This window comes from Lathyrus oleraceus, chromosome 3 (genome assembly GCF_024323335.1).
Source record: "Lathyrus oleraceus cultivar Zhongwan6 chromosome 3, CAAS_Psat_ZW6_1.0, whole genome shotgun sequence".
In the NCBI taxonomy this organism is placed as follows: Eukaryota; Viridiplantae; Streptophyta; class Magnoliopsida; order Fabales; family Fabaceae; genus Lathyrus; species Lathyrus oleraceus.
In genome coordinates this window covers 252,173,300-252,193,640 of record NC_066581.1, presented here as the reverse complement: position 1 = coordinate 252,193,640, position 20,341 = coordinate 252,173,300, and positions in this window count along the sequence as shown.

Here is a 20,341-nt window from a genome sequence, read left to right as displayed (position 1 = left end):
CATTATTACCGAATGGCTTCTTAGATCCTGAAGAAGACGCGGATGCAGTACCCTGGATCTTTCCGAGCTTCAGCCAGCTCTCTATCCTCTCCCCTGCTACCACAATATCAGAAAAGTTGGTCACCGGACAACCAACCATTCTCTCAGCAAACGGCCCCTGCAGGGTCCCCATAAAGAGATCTGACATCTCACGATCAACAAGCGGAGGTTGCACCCTTGCAGCCAATTCCCTCCACCGCTGAGCATACTCCTTGAATCCCTCATTATTTTTCTGAGACATACCCTGCAGCTGGGTACGGCTCGGAGCCATGTCAGCGTTGAACTGATATTGCTTGAAGAACGCGTCCCCAAGATCCTGCCAGTTCTTAATGTCAGAAGACTTGAGCTTAGTATACCATTCCAGGGATCCTCCAGACAGACTGTCTTGGAAGAAGTACATCCACAGCTTCTGGTCTGGTGTATATGCAGATATCTTGCGGACGAAGGCTTGAAGGTGGGTCTCTGGACAAGAACTCCCATTATATCTGTCGAAAGTGGGCGCCTTGAACTTCTGTGGGATCACAATCCCCTCAACCAGCCCCATATTAGACATGTTCACCACCCCGGGCGTGGCATAGCTCTCAAGCACCTTAATCTTTTCAGCCAGCAGCTGAATCTCCTTGTTCTGAGGCGGAGCATTGTAGGGAACAAACGGTTCATTCTGCATTGAGAATTGGTCAGCCTCCCTGTCTTCCTCCTGGTCTTCATCAAACCCATAGAATGGAGGCACAAAATTGTCTTTCTGATTCTGACTCGGCCCCGGTTGACCAGCAGCACCACCGAAACCACCGGCATTATTCACAATTCCAACAGTTGTCCTCTTTCCACCATCTCGAGACCTTAACCCCTGGTTGGAGACTCCATCCAGGTTAACCCCACTGTTTGCTGCAGAAGCCCGCTCGAGCTTTTCAACTTTGTCTGCCAGAGCCTTCTGACCAACTGCAAAGCCTTGCATGATGTTGATCAGCTCATTCATTTTGTCCTTCAGCTCGAGGATGTCTGCACTAGGAAGCTCCATGAGTCTGGGAGTATTACGTCTGGTGTAATATCTGTGAGGGCGTGTTGAGTGCAAAGGTACAGTTCTGCGAGCACGAGCAATGATTCCTGTCACAATCACACACGTTAGTAACATATACCTGCAAAATAAAACACAAGTTATTATGATCAATGCATGGATGCAGCGTCTATCCATATGAAGAACACTTTATCTCTCGATCCTGGCATCATCGAGATATATAATAATCCGGCATTAATATTTTGACATTCAGTTGATTTTATCGTGCAGATCGGAGATATGTGATTTAGCATGATACCCCCAACCATGTGTGTGCTTGTGTGAGTGCATACGATAAAGCAAATAAAGCTTGAAGATTGATCACTGAATGAAAAATCACCATCACATAACAAAAGGTGCACAAACAGTGCCATAGTCATACATCAAACCAGATAGAATTCAAATACAATCCTCCAGAATCAAGAAAGAACTACAAGCAAATAGATTCCGTCAACAAGCCTGACGGTAATCCACAACAAATGAAAGATCTAGCTGGATGAGGGTCCCACAGATGGCCCTATCTCATCTTCCATCCTTGCGAACTCTGCGGCGAACCTGAGCTCGGTATTCTCCTGCTGTAATCTCCCCACTTCCTTCTGGTGAATCTTCATCTGCCTGAAGTAATGATCTCTCTCTGCCATGTAGTGATCTCTCTCGGCGATGATCCTTGCTTTCTCTGCTTCCCACTCCGCAGCGAGGACTCTGGCTCTGTCGTCCCTCTGATCCCTCACCAAGATTTGCCTTCTCTTCTCATCTTCAATGACCTTTGAAGCTCTAGCCAATCTCTCTTTGGTGATGTCGTGCTCCCGGTTGGATGATGCTAATGCCTGACTGATCTTTCCATAATAGGCCGTATCCATCTCAAAGCGTTTGGCTTCCAGGGCATGTCGCTTGTCTTGGTCTTCCATCTTCACTCTGATCTCTTGGTTGGCCATCTGAAACCGAGCAACACTTCTCTCCAATTCAGCTTTCTCTGCAAGCAACTGATCTCTGGCCCTCTTCATCTCGAGGAATTCTTCCATGCTAACAGAAGGACTTGGACCCTCAATCATAGGACACACAGGATCACCTCCAGGAAATGGTAGAAATGTAACCTCAATCCTCTTCCGCAACCAATCTTCGAATAGTGGAAAATACCGGCAGTTGACTTTGCCAAACGGAACCTTACCCTTCATCTGAATGTTGCGCCATGCCCCAGACACTTGCATCAGCTTGGCCTGATTGCCCTCCGCAGGAAAATAAAAGGACTCCTGAGTCTCACACTCAAGGGGAGGAACCTCCATAGCGAACCCCATCTGCCTCCTAAGAAGCGTCAGGTTGTAATTAATGCAACCCTGAACTCCTATAAGAGGCACATTGGGAAAATCCCCGCAGCTATATATAAAATTCCGTCCAGCCAAACCATTATGAGTCCATGCAATATCATCAGCCCGCAATCCCATCAACCTGAATGACCACTTGACAGAAGGATCAAGATGAGCAAAAGCACCTCGGGAAGGCAAATACCCCATAAACCACCTGAAGAGCAGCTGGGCGCAGCACCTGATCAAACCCCCACGCAACTTCTCATTCCGATTATGGACCGAGTAGTAGACATCTCCGATCAGAGTAGGAATAGGGTTTCTCTGCATGAACAACCTGATAGCATTATGGTCTACAAAATTCTTCTGATTAGGAAACAAAACAATCCCATAAATGCTCACGGCAATCAAGGCGCAAACCGTCTTCCAATCACCCACAGCAGCATGTTCCTTGGCCTTAGCCTCCAAGAAACTCAAATGAAATCCAGGTAATTTTCCTTTCTCTCTTAAACCCCCCTTGGTCACTTCCGGACTCAAATAAAGAGCACGGGAAATCCCAAGGATGTCCGGCTCTCCTCTAATAGCACAGAAAGGAATCTGATCTCGAATCGGGGTACCCAGGATACTAGCATATTCCTCCATCAAAGGTCCCAACAGATAATCTGGAAATACGAAGCATCTCAGCCCCGGGTCATAGAACTGGAGAAGAGTATGAATGGCGCTTCTGTCATTGTCACTGAGTCGGAAAACCATCTTCAGGATACTACCGTATGCCTCTCTGAACATCCCCACATGGTCGGGTGTGATCAATGCTATCATATCCTTCAACACACCAATCTCAGGATCGAAGAAACTATAGGCAATGTTGTGCTTCAAACCGGTTCTCATGTCTGAGCAGAAAGTCTCTCAACCAGAATCTCAATCAAAAGTGTCCCTGCATATGGATAAACATGTGTTAGATGCAATTAATGCAAGATGTAATGATGCTGATGAATGAATGCCATGCGTTGCCATCCTCCAAGTCATCTGATCATCTGTTGCTCTGAATCACGGCTCGGATCTCTGAACTGATCATAACCATCTGAGGGAACATGTAACCACCAATCTGACCCACGGGTTCCGAAATAAACGGAAGACAGATATATCATCACCATCACCAGTCTCTGAACAGACACTCACAATCATCTGAATCGGCCCGGGGAATCCCGAAATAAACGGATCCCCACTAATAACTATCTCGGCCCGGGGAATCCTGAAATAAACGGATCCCCACTGATAAATACCACGGACAGCACTCCGGCGTCTCGGCAATAAATGGCCATAAATCCGACTCATAAATAGTACTCTGATCCACGGAACAAAAAGTCACCATCTGAGTCACCATCTGAACATGCATCTGTAAGAATCACCCTCCCCTCACAGGTAAATTCTAATCAGGTCATCCTAAGGCGGACAATAGTCTCAACAATCGGGCGGAGATACTCAATGGGTTTGCCCTTTCGGGTGTGCCATTGTAGCTCCCTTAAGATCGTCTAAACCAAAGATCCGGGAAATGATCGGTCGCCAGAGTCAACAGTTCAGACGAAGTAACTCAACCAAAGCGGAATATCCACAAAGGCAAGCACTATCAAATGAACCTCGTCCGACTTGTGGTATGTCACGTTACAACAATATACTGATTTAGCAAATGAGGAACGTGAGACCACACTAATCCTAGGTGTATACTCGGGCCTGGGTTTTAGCCCCACTCAGAACACCCACCCCAACACAGAGGAACCACCTGCACAGAGGACGGCAACATGATAGTATGATGCATGCAAATATTTAATGCAAATATATACACTGTTAGAATAATAAATGCAATAAATCAAACATCACAAGCAACCTAAACTAATCCTAGAACGCTAGGAGAGACTCGCTTAGGGAAGATGGACCAGCACAGGTCAACATCAGTATGTCCCCAGCAGAGTCGCCAGCTGTCGCATCCGCGAAAAAACAACCGGCGGGACTCAAATAAAAACACAACACAGAGCCGCCACTGCGCGTTATTTATCCCAAAATAGGGAAAGGAAACGCTCAGAGAAACCTGGAAACGAAATGGTCTTGCGACCAAAGAGAAAGGGTAAGGGAGTCGGTTACGCAAGGGGAAGGTATTAGCACCCCTCACGTCCGTCGTACTCGACGGGATCCACGTTCTAAAATAAAGAATAGGTTGCTAAAACATCACACACACACACATGGAACGCAGGTGGGGTTAGGAGAAGGGAGCTCGATAGGACGTCGCATCCTATGCCTACATATCTTGTCTGGAACAAGAATCAGAGCCACTGTAGTTCGGCTTACGCACGCCAAACAACACAAAACACACAAACAGATGGCAAACGTGGAGCCCGACAACCACTCGATGGAATTACGTCAGCATCCGAACCAAAACACACTCAAGAGGGCAAACGTAGAGCCCGACTGCCAATCACTGGACTTACGTCGGCATCCGGACCAAAATGCACGCAAGAAGATAACAAGTAAACGCACACAAAAAGAAAAAAAAGTGCCCAGAGAGGTCTCGCACGACCTCCTGCCTACATACCTTGTCTGGAACAAGGATCAGGGCGATGTAGTTCCCCCTAAAGGGAAAGAAAATCTAGCCAGAAACCAGGGGAAGACACACTACCAGGGAGCTGTTCTCGAGCCTAGTGTTGTCATGCATCGTTACCCTACGTTCAGGTTTCTACCTACTTGCACAAATGCAAGCTAATCCTATCCAGGAAAGAAGCAAGCATACAAGCATACAAGCATACATCAAATGAGAACAAGCATCTCAAACAGATATTCACATAGCACCCACTATAACCAATCAAGTGAGGCTCAAACAATGGGTGTAACTGCCGAAGCAATTCATCTGTACATGGGTGTTAGTTGCTCTTAACCTTGCCATTACGAGGCTAAGGTGAAGCAGATGAAAGGGTGAAGTGAGGATGAGACCTCACAGCTCTTATCCCTGACCAGGGAGAGCTTCAGACAAAGGAGCGTGGGTCCAGAATGGAGGGACCCTTCTACGCTCAAAGACTCTGACTCGACTGTGCAACAGCACGAGATCTTGGGTTTGTGTCCCAATGCATCAACACACAGCCGTGTGAACAGAGGGACGACTCACAGAATAGTGGGGGATAGATTGCATATCCCTTTGATCCACCAATTGCCTTGATTAAGGACTTTACCTGCTCAGGCACAATTTTAAACAATCACAGACATTGCCTCTTAAGGAGGACTTCAGACAGTTTGCCCGGCCAAATAACAGACCGGGTCTCCAGACTACATGAAGAATAGAAGTCCTACCTCAAGTGGTTTAAAAACCAAGCAGCAGCAAGCAAGTTCTTAAAGGAACTTTGAGCAACTAAATGTACCTGAAAACAATCAAGTATCATCAGTACTCAGACAGACAAACAGTAAACAGCAAATGTTAATCAGTCAGACTATACAAGTCAATGCATAACAAGGCAAGCTATAAGCTCAAGCCCAAGCTTCACAACCTACAAAACCAAGTTATGTTAGTGTATAAACAACAAATAATCTCAATTGAATTAACTTGATTCAATCTCCTTAAGCATTGTGCTTTTCATCCTGAAAAATCAAGCAAATGTGAGAAACTAGACCACTAGGCCAAGCCTAGGGTCCAAAAGCAAGAAAAATTCCTAAACAACAAGGTATTCTCAACCAAACTCAAATTAATGTCAAACAAAAGCCAACACAATTGGTCCCATGATTATATCATTTACCATATTCATTTCATGCACAAAACAATTCACATTAGGTCAAATGGAACACTAAACATCCAAACAGAACTATTGCATTCAATTCCATATCAAAACAACTCCAAAAATCCTCAAATAATTTACACCTAAACAGGACATATTCAAGGTATAGCATGTCAATTTTCAGCTCAATTGGACAAAGGAAACCATGTCAATGAAAATCAACAAAAACAGACACAATTATATGAGCCAAATCACAACATCAACACATGCATTCACTTCAAAAATTCATAAGTCCATGAAAACAATAAAGAAATGAATGGGACCAAAACAGGGATGTCCTATCATGTGTCTATAACCAGCACACCAAATTTCATATTCATTGAATACCATATGAGCATTTCACAAAGATATTCCCAATCTATGTCACACAAGCTTGCACATTTGACCAACAGAGATGAAAAATACCAATCAATTTGAAAATGCCACATGAAATTCCAGAAAAATACACATAGCATCTTAACATGTTAATGATCCATCATGCAAAATTTCACATCAATCTAACAAGCCTAGGTCATGAAAATAAATCCAGCAAGTTGACATAATGAGGTGTGACACAAATTGTCACACCTAGATTCCAAAATTCATAACTCAAACACCAGGAATCCAAAATTCATGAAATTTACATGTAAATCACCATTAGCCAGTCCACAATCACCACAAAAATTTTCAAGCATTTATTTTAGAGCATGAGGATTTCACATCCAAAATGGCAAAAGGTATCAAAATATATCACATTTCAATCAACCCTAAGTCAAACCTAATTTCTACCAAGCACAACTTCAATCAATAGGTCAACAAAATTCTAGAGTCAAAAAGGAAGTCAACACAAAAATTCCCATATTTTTCTGATTTTTAAAACATTTTTTATGAATTTTTTTAATGTGTTTATGATTTTTTAATAATTATTTTAATTAATATAATTAAATTGGATTTTACAGTGGCAATGTTGTAAATACATGAACGCGGGAGCGGTAAACAAGTTATTCAAAAATTCAAACAGAAACACGGATCAAATGGCTTTATTTTCCAGAAATCATCTCCTTCTTCCCAGAATTTTCCAGAAAAGCTATGAACACGAAGAACATCAATCTTTCACCAAAATCTTCATGCGAATACTCGTTGGAACCGTCTCATCACGAGGATCTCAAATATCATCATGGCTTAACCTAATTGTTCCTAAATTCTTCGAATCGATCGACTTAGGGTTTTGCAACATATCTTATAATCGACCTAACTCGAGCTATAATCCACTATTCCCCAAACCAATTGTATCACGACGCTCTACATGAAAAGCTCTACCAAACGCACATAAACACGAAGGCAATGGTGATATTCGAAACCTAACCTTGATTTGAAGGCAGTGGCGATTCGTGAAGTTTTGATGCTCAATCCCTTGAAACAGATGGACTAGAAGCTGCAAGAAGTTGAATACAAAGCTCAGGTTCGAGGGAGATTGCTTCTACTGCGCCAAATCTCGATTCACCATTGATGGAGCAAACTTGTACAGTCACGATTTAAGGCTCTTCTCAATCCAATTTGCCAAAACAGTTACAGATGATGATGAATGGAGATCAACACAAAAGAAATCGTGCAAAAGGATGAAGAATTGAGAGAGATTTGGTCAATTTTGTGTGATGTGTTCTTGAGAAGAATTTGATGAATTTGGAGAATTTTGGATCTGATTTTGGGAATTGTGATTTTCTGTTATGATTAGATGATGATTATGAATATATATGATTGCTTAATCACCACTTAACCATGTTTAATTAACCAAATGGAATGATTAGTGAAATGGCTAATTTTCAAGTTAGGGACAAAATGGTACTTTCACATATAAGCCAATGCCAGCTCATTGACAGCTCACACACTCTCAAAATGACATGTGTGAGCTGTTGCAACTTGTTTCACTCTCATTGGATGCATATTTCTCATTTTCACTATGTGATTGCACTTTGTCCATTTTTGCAAGTTCATTTCAATAGCCAATTTCCAAACCACAAGGCCTAGGCATGTTATGATGATTCCAACAACTTTCAAATACCATTTATGAAGTGTAGCAAAAATCCCCACTCAAAAATTCCAATTATTTCACAAGTTGGACAATTTTGCCCCTGGTCCATTTTAACTGTCCAGTTGAAACTTGACTTTTTGCATTGACCACTCTTGGGAAAATCCAATTATGCACCATGAAAGTACATGTCAAATGGAGTTTGTGCATATAAAGATCTTCCAATTTGGACACTCCATGTGGAAGTTATGGCCTCCTGATTATGGGTCATTTCTGAAATTCACTGAGCCATAATTTTCCAACCATACATGGGATTTTCAAGTTCTTGGACTTTTTGGAAAGGTGAGAACAAGATCTACAATTTTCATGTTGAACAAATTTTCATTTGAAGCTTCCTTGGACACGTGGTCTTGAGGTCAAAAACTTTCCATTTTTGGAAACTTCCATTACAAGTCACTTTCTATTTTTGGCAATTTTTGTTCTGACTTGATTTCCTTCATTTTTAAGCTTTGAAATGTCAAACAACACTTGTTTCAACATGAATGAAGTGTATCCAACTCATTTCCACCTCCAATTCCATCAGATCATGTACAGTTGACCACAGTTGACTTTTTAACTGATAAATGAAATTGGCAATGCATTGGTCAGTCTGAGCCCCAATCCTCTGATGAAATGGCTCAAGGGTGAAACCCTAGCCTCAATTATCTCAATAAAACCATGTGATGATCCCCATATCCATCATAAACCCCATCTCCTGATCATGCCCTGATTGGCCCAATGCAACTGATTAGGGTTGACCAGTGGTCAAAACCCTAATCTCAAAGAATCTGATCCCACACTTGATGATAACAAGACATGATGATGATGATGTATCACTTCAATCAAGATGAAGACCAACATCCATTGAGAACCATGAAACCCTAATTTGAACTGCCCCATCCTCAGATGATCAATGACCAATCCAATGAAACCCTAGGCTTGCACTTTTGACTTCCTCATCTTCTGATCAAGACTTGTGAGGATGACTTGCACAATGTAACCACATGATATGCAATATGCAATGCCTAATGACCTAAAAATGATATGCAATATGTTAGCTAGTCCCAAGAGAGGAGGGCAAATTTTGAGGTGTTACACTATCAAGTACCTTTTAACAAAAAAGGATGCTAAACCTAGACTCCTAAGATGGATCTTGTTGCTACAAGAATTCGACTTAGAAATCAAGGACAAGAAAGGAACTGAAAACGTAGTAGCAGACCACCTCTCTAGACTTGAGAACCTTGAACCGGAAAGAACATCAATTAATGATGATTTCTCGTACGACAAACTTATAGCTACTTTGGAAGAAAACAACTCCGACATGCAAGTAGAAACCACCTTAGCTATATCTGTCACACCATGGTACGCTGATCTCGTCAATTATTTAGCTGCCGGAATAGTTCCACCTACTTTATCTTACCAGCAGAAGAAACGATTCTTCTACGACATAAAACACTATTATTGGGATGATCCCTTACTTTTCAAAAGAAGCCCCGATGGTATTTTCCGTCGATGTATACCCGAAGAAGAGGTAGAAAATATAATCCAACACTGCCACTCCGCTCCTTATGGTGGACACACAAGTACATCCAAGACCTGCTCTAAAATCCTACAAGCCGGCTTTTATTGGCCAACTATATGGAAGGACGTACATGCGGCTATTAAGGAATGTGACAGATGTCAACGCACGGGAAACATATCTAGACGTGACGAGATGCCACAAAAAGGTATTTTGGAAGTAGAGATCTTCGACGTGTGGGGAATAGACTTCATGGGACCTTTTCCATCCTCTTTCGGTAACAAATACATACTCGTGGCAGTTGACTACATATCAAAATGGATCGAAGCTGTAGCCTCCCCAACAAACGACACCCGAGTAGTAACTAGACTCTTTAAGAATATAATATTTCCGAGATTTGGCATCCCAAGAATAGTAGTCAGTGATGGTGGATCGCACTTTATATCCAAGGTACTCGAAAAATTATTATTTAAATATGGAGTGAGACATAGGATAGCGACACCTTACCACCCTCAGACCAGTGGACAAGTGGAAGTATCTAACAGAGAAATCAAGCAAATACTAGAAAAAACGGTCGCCACTTCAAGGAAAGATTGGTCATTGAAATTACCAGAAGCTTTGTGGGCATACCGAACTGCTTATAAAACCCCCATAGGGACGACCCCATTTAAGCTCATTTATGGAAAATCCTGTCACCTCCCGGTAGAATTAGAACATAAAGCCTATTGGGCTATTAGAAATCTGAATCTAAACTATAAAGCCGCCGATGAAAAGAGAATCCTTGACATAAACGAATTAGAAGAACTCAGAAGAGACGCCTATGAAAATGCCAGAATCTATAAAGAAAGAACAAAACAATGGCATGACAAGCGTATATCAAGGAAAATCTTCAAGCAAGGCGACGCAGTCCTTTTATTTAACTCTAGACTAAAGTTATTCCCGGGAAAACTACGATCCAGATGGTCAGGACCTTTTCATATCACTAACATCTTTCCCAGTGGAGCAATAGAAATTAAAGGCAAATCCACAGAACCGTTTACCGTAAACGGGCAACGTCTAAAACACTATCATTATGCGGAAACCAATGGAGATTCGCAAATCCTACACTTAGACGAAATGCCCCCAGGACCTATAGATTATATTTAACAGTTTCTTTGTCGAGCTTGCGACATTTAAACAAAGCGCTTAGTGGGAGACAACCCACAATTATTTTATTATTTTCTTATTCTATTATTACCATTCCTATTTTTTTTTTTCTCAATTATTCTTTTAATTTCTGTTTAGTATTCATTCCTGCTTTATTTTAATTCAAAGAAAAAAAATATAATAATAAATTTTTCTTCTTTCGGCATTTGGCCAAATCCTGACTAAAACTCATATTTTCTTCTCTCTAGCTAACACTAACCAGATGGGACATTTTGATCGTATGGGTATCAAATTCAGAGGAATGGCTCAGAAACAAAAGTTTGAAGAACTAGCCACTAGAGAGATGCTACCTAGTTTATATGCTGATGATTGGGCTATGACTGCCCTTGGACTGAGACAAAGTGTCCTGTATTTGCTGAACCAGATAGGATGGGAGACATCCCCTATCCTGAGACATTTCACCACCTACCGGAGACTCACACTAGAATTCCTTATCTCATTAATCTATCTACCCAGCCATGGAAAAGGAATTAGCAGAGGTTTTATCCAGTTCAGAATGTTCAACATGGAGTACCAATTTAATATTAGAGACTTTACCAACCTTTTGGGTTTTCCTACCTCCTTTGACACATTCACAGTAAGCCAGGAAGAACTTTTTGAACATAGAGAACTTGAACACTTTTGGGGTAAGCTGACTGGAAATGATGAGCCCGAAGAACATGAGTTTCTCTCTGGAAACATATACAACCCGACCTTTCGCTATTTCCATAAGATCCTGACCCACACTTTATTTGGGAAGAAGCCAAATAGTACTTCAGTTTCACGTGATGAACTCTTCATCATATTTTGTGCTTCCCAGAACCGTCCAGAAAACGGTGCCACTTTTATGTTAGCTAATTTGGACCACCTTATCCAGGATGAGCGAGCACCCATTAGAATAGGCGGTTTGATAACTATGATAGGTAATGCTATTGGATTACGTCAGCCTATGCTTGACCTAAGCCCTTTTTGTGGCATTACTACTATGAGTATACCCTTCCTCTTCAACACTATGTTTATAGCAAACCTAGGGTCTGACGAGTTTGAGCTTATTATTGATAACCAGGTTCTTTGCCTATTCACCATGCCCGATCCTAGGACTAGCATTCATAACCGCAGTAACTGGCTCTACAACCTGAACGAAACCCCTACTCCTGCTAGATCCACTGAATCCATCCAGGACTATGAGATTTGTGATGACTATGAGACTTATGATGACCAGATCCCTCATGCTGAATCTGACCCTCAGACACCATCCGGCTATTATGATATTGACCCTCCTCCTCAGCCTGTTCAGACCGAAGAATCAGCCATATCCGACCTCCGGCATCATATGCCCGGAACTGATTATAACACCGCCATTGAAGCTTTGATGTCAGAACAAGACGCCCTCAGAGGAGAATTTACTGACATGAGACACGAAGTTCTAGGATACATGAGCAGTATGACAGATCAGTTTCACGAGTTGCTACATCGTGTTAACTCTTTTGCTCCTCCGGCCAGAGATCGTGCAGATGGATAGAATTTAGTTATTTTTCTAAGTTATTTAGTTTTAAGTTAGATTATTTATTAATGTTATTCGAATTCATGTTCACATTTATTTCTCTTTCATTTCATTGTTTTCCTTTCCTGTATTACATTATGATCATTTTATTGAAGCTGTTTATTTAATTTTATTATGCAATAGCTATTATGCTCTACTGTTGCTACCTATGACTTATTATTATACAAAGTAGAATAAGCGTGCACGATAAATTAAATTGCAGAATAAATCAATCATAAGCAAAACAAAACAAAACAAAAAATTTATAAATCCATTACCAAAGTGATTCTGTGAAACGTTACTGAAGCCTTGCCAAAAAGGAATGTGTGACGAGCGTCACACAATCCATAACGGACGGCACGCCAAGTGCCCGTTACGAACGTCACACCCCTGTGACGAGCGTAACACCCGTCAGACTAGTGAACGTTAAGGAGCCGTTGGAGACGAACGTTACACCTTTTTACTTTTTACCTTCCCCATTAATTTCCATTCAACCGCACTTAATTACTTTTCAACCACTTTTTCTTTCCAACTTCCAAATTCTTCTCCTATAAATACCCACCAAACCTTCCTTCATTCACCACAAACCATTCTCTCCTATCAAATACATTTCTTTTCTTTCCAAATCACCCCTCCAAAATTCATTCATTACAATGGCGGGAAATCAGAATTTCGGAAATATCATCTTCCGATCCGAAGATGAAAATTATCAAAGAGAGCAATTCGAGCGTTTCCAACAGCGAGGCGTCGTTTCCACCAGGTACCCCGATTTAACTTGTTTACAACAATTAGGATTACTCCAAGGTATCGAATGGATGCTCCGTCAAGCCAACTTAACCTTCCTTTGCACTCATAATCAACCCACCTACCCATCCCTAACCTTAGAATTCTTAAGTTCATACGACTACACCACTCCCGCCGGTGAAGACGAATTTTTAACCGGTACCGCAACCTTCCGTATGTTTAACACCGAGTACACCTTAACCCAAAACCAATTGAGTACCATGCTACAATTTCCCATAGAAGGTCTGCTTACACCCCAGAATCCCTCCAAACTCAAACTGGAACACAGTTGACGTCTTCGGCCTTTTCAAGAAAATTTCCGGTGTAGATACCTACAACTGGGAAGAGCTCCTTCTTTCCCATATACATAACCCCACTATCCGGTACTTTATCCGCATCTTGCAAAACACAGTTTTTGGAAGACCAAACAACAGCAAGGTCAACTCAAAGGAGCTATTCTTCCTCCAGTGCGTTTTCGAACCGGACACTAAGGTAAACGCCGCCTCCTTTCTATTTCATCATATCCGCACCTTATGTGCTAGAGGCCGGCAACCTTTTATAATTGGTGGATTAATCACCACCATAGCACTTGGCCTAAACCTAGGGGATAAACTCCAAACTTTAGAATCTCTACCTCCCCTATCTATGGATATCAGCTACTGTCGATCCAGCCGCCTGATTAAGAACAGAGTAGGCGGAGGATATTATCTTATGGTGAACAACCAGGCAGTCCCAAGCGTTGTTCTACCAAATATCGCCCTAACTGATGTCACAAACCCCAACCGCCACCTCTATGATCTAAACGCTCCCGAAGCCACCGAGCCTTCACAAACAAACCCGCACACAGACGAGTTTGAAGCAATGGAGCAAGGTGATCATCCGCCTACACAACAGTCAGTCCCGCTCAACCCTTCCGGCAATGCAACTGGCCCATCCTCCCAACGTCGTCGACGAAGAAGGCCTGCAACCAACGACGACATCATGGATGCTATTGAGGGTATGCAGGCACAGAATGTCGAGATGATGCAGATGATGCATCAAATGCAACAACAACAGGATGCTAGGAATGCCATAACCGACCAGCGGTTTACTGAGTTGTTCAGCAGGTTCGACAACTTAGACTTACGTCAGAGATCACCAGGTCCAAGAACCAGAGGCGGAAGACAACCTTAGTTGTAGTTTCTTTTTCCTTTCCATATTGTATTTCATTTCCTTAAAACATTGGGGACAATGTTTAGTTTAAGTATGGGGGGGAAACCATGTTCTTTCTATTTTCATTTTTTCAAGTATGTACCTTTCCCTCCATTGTTATTTTAATAATTATAAAAAAAAAAAAAATTCTATTATTTTAAGTTAAGTCCCGAGTGTGAATAAATTTCGTATTATCTATTCCCCTCAATTTTCTTGAGCCATAACAAAAACTCAACACCCAGTAAGTATAAAGGTTGCTCATCTTATCGATCTTGAGTCGAATCAAGACAAAGACTACTACCGCCAAACACTCTAAACGAACCCAACACGTTAGATCAGGATAAGTACCTATTATACCAATTCCTTGAACTTTTAGTTTTATAGTAACCCCAAGTAGTTTATACGAGAAGTCAGCACCATCTTAATAGCAAACTACGTGGAGAGCCGATGAATATAAGTGGATGATTCCCAAAGTAACATAAAAAAAAATAAAAAAAATAAATAAATATATATATATCAGGAAATGCACTAATTAAGTTAGGTGATCCTTACCAGATCATTTAATCTAAAGGTTGCAGATCATACAAAAGCATAATATGAAAGATCCATTATGAGTTGGTTCAGCAGGTATCTGGTACTGAACTTGGTAGGGCGGACTACGGTTCGATCCCCCGCAATTTGCAATGGACTGAATAACGAAGTTATCCGACTTATGTACCAGAACTTCCAGCTAAAAGGGAATCATAATCACTAACCGGTTACTCCACTATGTGCGCGAAAAGATAAAGGGCTTAATGTGATTTCGCTAGAATGAAAACGGGTGAAATAAGAGTAAAGGAACTAGGATAGCTATCATAGTGTACTTGAACTGATCTGCGTAAGGTGGGGTTGTCTAGGTTGTGACGGTGGTTGTTGATATCAAGATTTAACTCAAGTTGCTTCTAAACAAAATCCACTTGCAACCTATTACGAATTGATGTGTGTTTTGAAATTTCATCTGGCTAAATTTTTAAAACGAGTTCTATACTGAATTTTGCTTGAGGACAAGCAAAGATCTAAGTATGGGGGAGTTTGATAACACGAAATTATATCATATTTTAGGACTTAATTTCATTAAATTCTATGACTATTTATTTCAGTTCACTTCATTTTATAAGATATTACGTGGTATTTTCTTCCTATTTGTCTCAGGTGGTTTATTTTGAAGCACAAGTAAAAATGGAAGAAAAGGATGTGCAAAAAGGAGAGAAAAAGAACCAAATGCCAAAGCCCAGCCCAAAGCGCAAGACACAAATGCTGTGCCTGTGACGGACGTCACAGAGGGCGTGACGAGCGTCACGCAAAACAGCCTTGTGACGAACGTCACACATGGTGTGACGAACGTCACACCATTCCCCTACTTTTTGGGCGCAAGTAACGCCTCAGAGACTTGAAGAGACGTTGAGGAGTGTTAGGCCCTATATCCACGCCATGCAATTAGCCACGTTGAAGACCTTTTGGCAGCAGGCAGTTACTTAATGACACCAATATAAATAGCCACTTTTAAAACCTAAAGTGGTTCCGAAGCTTTTCCAATTTTTTCCTTTGCCGCTTTTCGCTTTTGCTTATTTTCTTTTCCAGCAATTTCAGTATTGTTTCTTTATTTATTTTTTACAAGTTCTACATTATTTCCCTTGCAATTTATACTTTCCTTTTTAGCATTTAATTAATTCTTTTCGCACAATAGTTTCTACACCGGAAACTATTGTGTAACTTTTTACCGGATCTAACCTTACGTTAGAATCTAGTTTTTATTTCCTTGGTTTAATTTATTGTTTAATCGAAGAATCCAAGAACAAATCCTACCGGCTTGTGGTGGAGTGTTCAAGACTATTGTTTAATGCATTCAGGTTCTTTAATCATTATTTAATGCTTTGTTTTATTATTTATTTATATTATCTGCCTGGGATGAGTCTGTTTATGCATGATATGTATTTTTGTTTGTTTAGCATGTCTGGCTAATTCGCCTAGATATCGGTATGTAAAGTAAGCGGAATAAGGGATCAAGACTAAGTCGGTCTAATTAAATTTAAAATTAAAATCAATCTTTTTACGGTCTCAATTTACAGGTTTAATAACAAGGTTTTTTTACAAAAGTAAAAAAACATAAAGAAGTTAAAATCAATAGAGCGAGAGTTTGAGGTTTTAACTGGACAGTGTAAATTAGGCATTAACTCTAGATCAGGGCGAGAGCAAGTTTTAGAGTTAATTAAATTCTGGTCTTTTTCAAAAAGTATTTTTAAAGATTGAATGTGAGGACGAGAGTTAAGCATTCGAGTTTAATTGTATAACCTAAGTCAACAGAGCGAGAGTTTGAGATAAGGGTGTTTAAAACGGTCAGTGTTTTCTTAAAAAGAGTTTCTGCAACTTTATTGCTTTCAAAAAATGGTTTTTGACTTAATTATAAGTGACAGCTACATTAACATAAAATCATGGTTTATTCAACAGAGCGAGAGTTTGAGATAAAACCTTTAATCAATAAAGTTAACTGAAACGATTTATTTTAAAACCAAGAAACCGACAAAGAATTGATTCCCTAATTACGACGAACTACATACCGATATCCGCTTTATTAATATTTCATCTAGATCTTAGTTTAGTTTTTAGCTTTGCCCCCAAACAATCAACCATTATTCACCTTAGCTTTACGAAGTAACCTTAGATAACGGTATATCGATTCATATGTCCCTGTGGGATCGATATCTTTTAAAACTACGCGATAGAACTGTGCACTTGCAGTTTGTACCCCATTCTCGACTCACACAGTCGAGCGATCAGCGGTTGAGGAGGTTGCCAAATCTTGGACTGTTTTTCGAGAGTGAAATCGCCGGAATGATTCGACCTGTAAAATAGAAATAAATTTGTAACTAATCAAGTGTTCAAAACAACAGAATCATGATGTTGGAGTAGTTGTTGTTGCCGGGGATCTCGTCACGTCGGTACTTCGCCGTTGAGTGAAGGGTGTCGCCGGAATGTCGGTTTGATGGCGGTTGGCAGAAGATGATTTTTGGTGATGTTTTGTTATTGAAAGCGGATCGAGTATGACGGTTGTGTGAGGAAGAAAGGGATGTGAGTTACGTTGTTGTAGCTTGCTTTGGATAGCATTCACCGGCGATTTCGTGGTGGCGGTAATGAAGGTTTGGTGGTGTGTGTACGACGGTTTGTAGACGGTTGGAGGCGCGGTGGAAGCACGATGAAGAGAGTGGCGTGTGTGGAAGGCCAAAAGAGACGATGAACAGTCCCCATGGATCCTCCCTCTCTTTTCGTTTTCTTTTCTTTCTTTTCCTTTTTTCTTTTGTTGGAGAGAGAGAGTGGAGAGAAAAGAGAGGTGATTTTCTCTGTGATGTGGAGAGAGTGTGAGAGCCTTTTATTACTTTTTCTTTTCTTTTTTTAATATTAATTTTGTTACCGTTTGAAGAAGAGAGTTTTTTTTTTCATTTTTTTAAAATTATTATTCAATTTATTTCTAAATTCTGATTGGATAATAAAATGTATATGGATTGTGAACTTAGACCCTTGATTAATTTGAATCAACGATTCAGATTGAATCAAAGAAGCACACCAAGAAACACACATTATTTAAATAAATCAAAATGTATATAATGCATTTTTTGGATGACTTAATCGATTTAAAACAATTTTAATCAATTGAATCAAATAAAATTCACAACTATTTAAATAACCTTGATAAAATTAAAATAATAACATGGAAAATTTTATTTATTCAATCTGACTATTTTGTCGAAAGAACAAAATTAAAACGACTAAAAATGAATAAAAGTCGAGCAAAAATTTGCTCAAAAAATTAAATCGGATGCATGAGAATGATTAGTGCAAAATATACTTATTGAAAAAATACAGCGTTTCATCAAATTCTGAAATAAATTTTCACCGGTTAAAAGGCTCAGGCGGGTCAAAACGCAACTGAAACAGCTGCTGAAAAATACAACGAGCACACCAGGTTAAACTAGATGAACTGTAGATTAATAATACTAGTGTCTGTAATTTTAATTCTGAAATTTTTTACCCGCTGATTTTACATGTTCTTGAGAAATGATTTAACCAATTTGTCTGTATTTTCAATAAATTTATCCTGATTGATATTTCAGGTATTACTAATGATAAAATGCATGTTATGCTGTACATATGATGTAAACTGAAAATTAAATCGAATTTATGAAAATTTAAAATGCTCGGACAAAATTGGGGTATGACAGATATGGATTCGAGATTCTAGTCTGTTGGTCCAGTTGGGATGTCTTTGAGGGAAAACGACCAGGTATTGTTGATATCTGCTTCTCAGAGAGTGAGGAGAAATATGACGACTAGTGATATGTAAGTGGTGTGTTATTCCTGATGTTTTCCTGAAGATATATGTAACTTGCCTCCGGAGCATGAATATGAGTTCGATGGAGATGAAGAATTGATGTTTGTATCTGCTAAGCAAGTGAATGAGTTCGTGAAGGAAGACATTATAGTGTTTATGGTTTAACTTCTATGAAGGCAGAGACTAAATTTATATTAGACAAGTTACTTGTGGAAAGTGACTTTCTAGAAGTGTTTCTAGATGATATTAGTGATTTTCCGCTAGAGCACGAGGTGAAGTTTTCTACACACGTAGTACCTGGTACGAATCTGGTGTCGATGGATCCTTATAGGATGCCTGCTTCGGAGTTGGGTGAATTAAAGAAGCAACTAGAAGATCTGCTTGAAAAGAAGTTTGTTCATCCAAGCGTTTCGCCTTGGAGTGTGCCGATGTTGTTAGTGAAGAAGAAGGACAGTAGTATGAGGTTATGAGTGGAATACCGACAACTGAGTAAGGTGACTATAAAAAAAAGTATCCACTTCCTAGTATTGATGATTTGATGGATCAATTGGTAGGTGTTTGCGTGTTTAGCAAGATAGATTTGCGTTCGGGTTATCATCAGATTCGTGTGAAACCGGAAGATATTCTGAAGACGGCTTTCAGAACAAGGTATGGTCACTGCAAGTATTCGGTAATGTTATTTGGTGTGTCTAAAGCGCCTCGAGTGTTCATGGAATACATTAATAGAATCTTTCATCCATATTTATACCAGTCTATGGTTGTGTTTATAAATGATATACCTCTATACTCAAAGTTTGATGATGAGCATGTGGAACATCAGAGAATTGTATTGCATACATTGAAAGAGAATCAATTATACGCGCATTTTTCCAAATGCGAGTTCTGGTTAAGAGAAGTGAGTTTCCTTGGTCATGTGATTTCTAGTGGTGGTATAGTTGTGGATCTATGGAAGATATATGTTGTATTACAATGGGAGACTCTGAAGTCTTCCATTGAGATTAGAAGTTTTCTTGGATTAGTTGGTTACTACAAGAAGTTCATTGGAGATTTTTCGAAGTTAGCATTATTGTTGACTCAGTTGACTCGAAAGGGTCAAACTTATGTTTGGGATGTGTATTGTGAAGAGAGTTTCTAAGAACTCAAGAAGAAGTTGACATCTTCTCCAATTTTCATTTTGCCGAATCCAAGCTAGTCATTTGTTATATATTGTGATGCTTAGAAGATGGGTATATGAGGTGTGTTGATGTAGAATGGTCAGGTTGTGGCTTATGCTTCGAGGCAGTTCAGAATTCATGAAAGGAATTATCCTACGCATGATCTTGAATTGGCAGTAGTGGTATTCGTGTTGAAGATTTGGAGGCACTACCTATTTGGCTCTAGATTTGAAGTGTTTAGTGATCACAGATTTAAAATCTTTATTTTATCGGAAGGAAATGAATATAAGGCAGAGGAGGTGGCTTTAGTTTCTGAAAGATTATGATTTTGACTTGAGTTACCA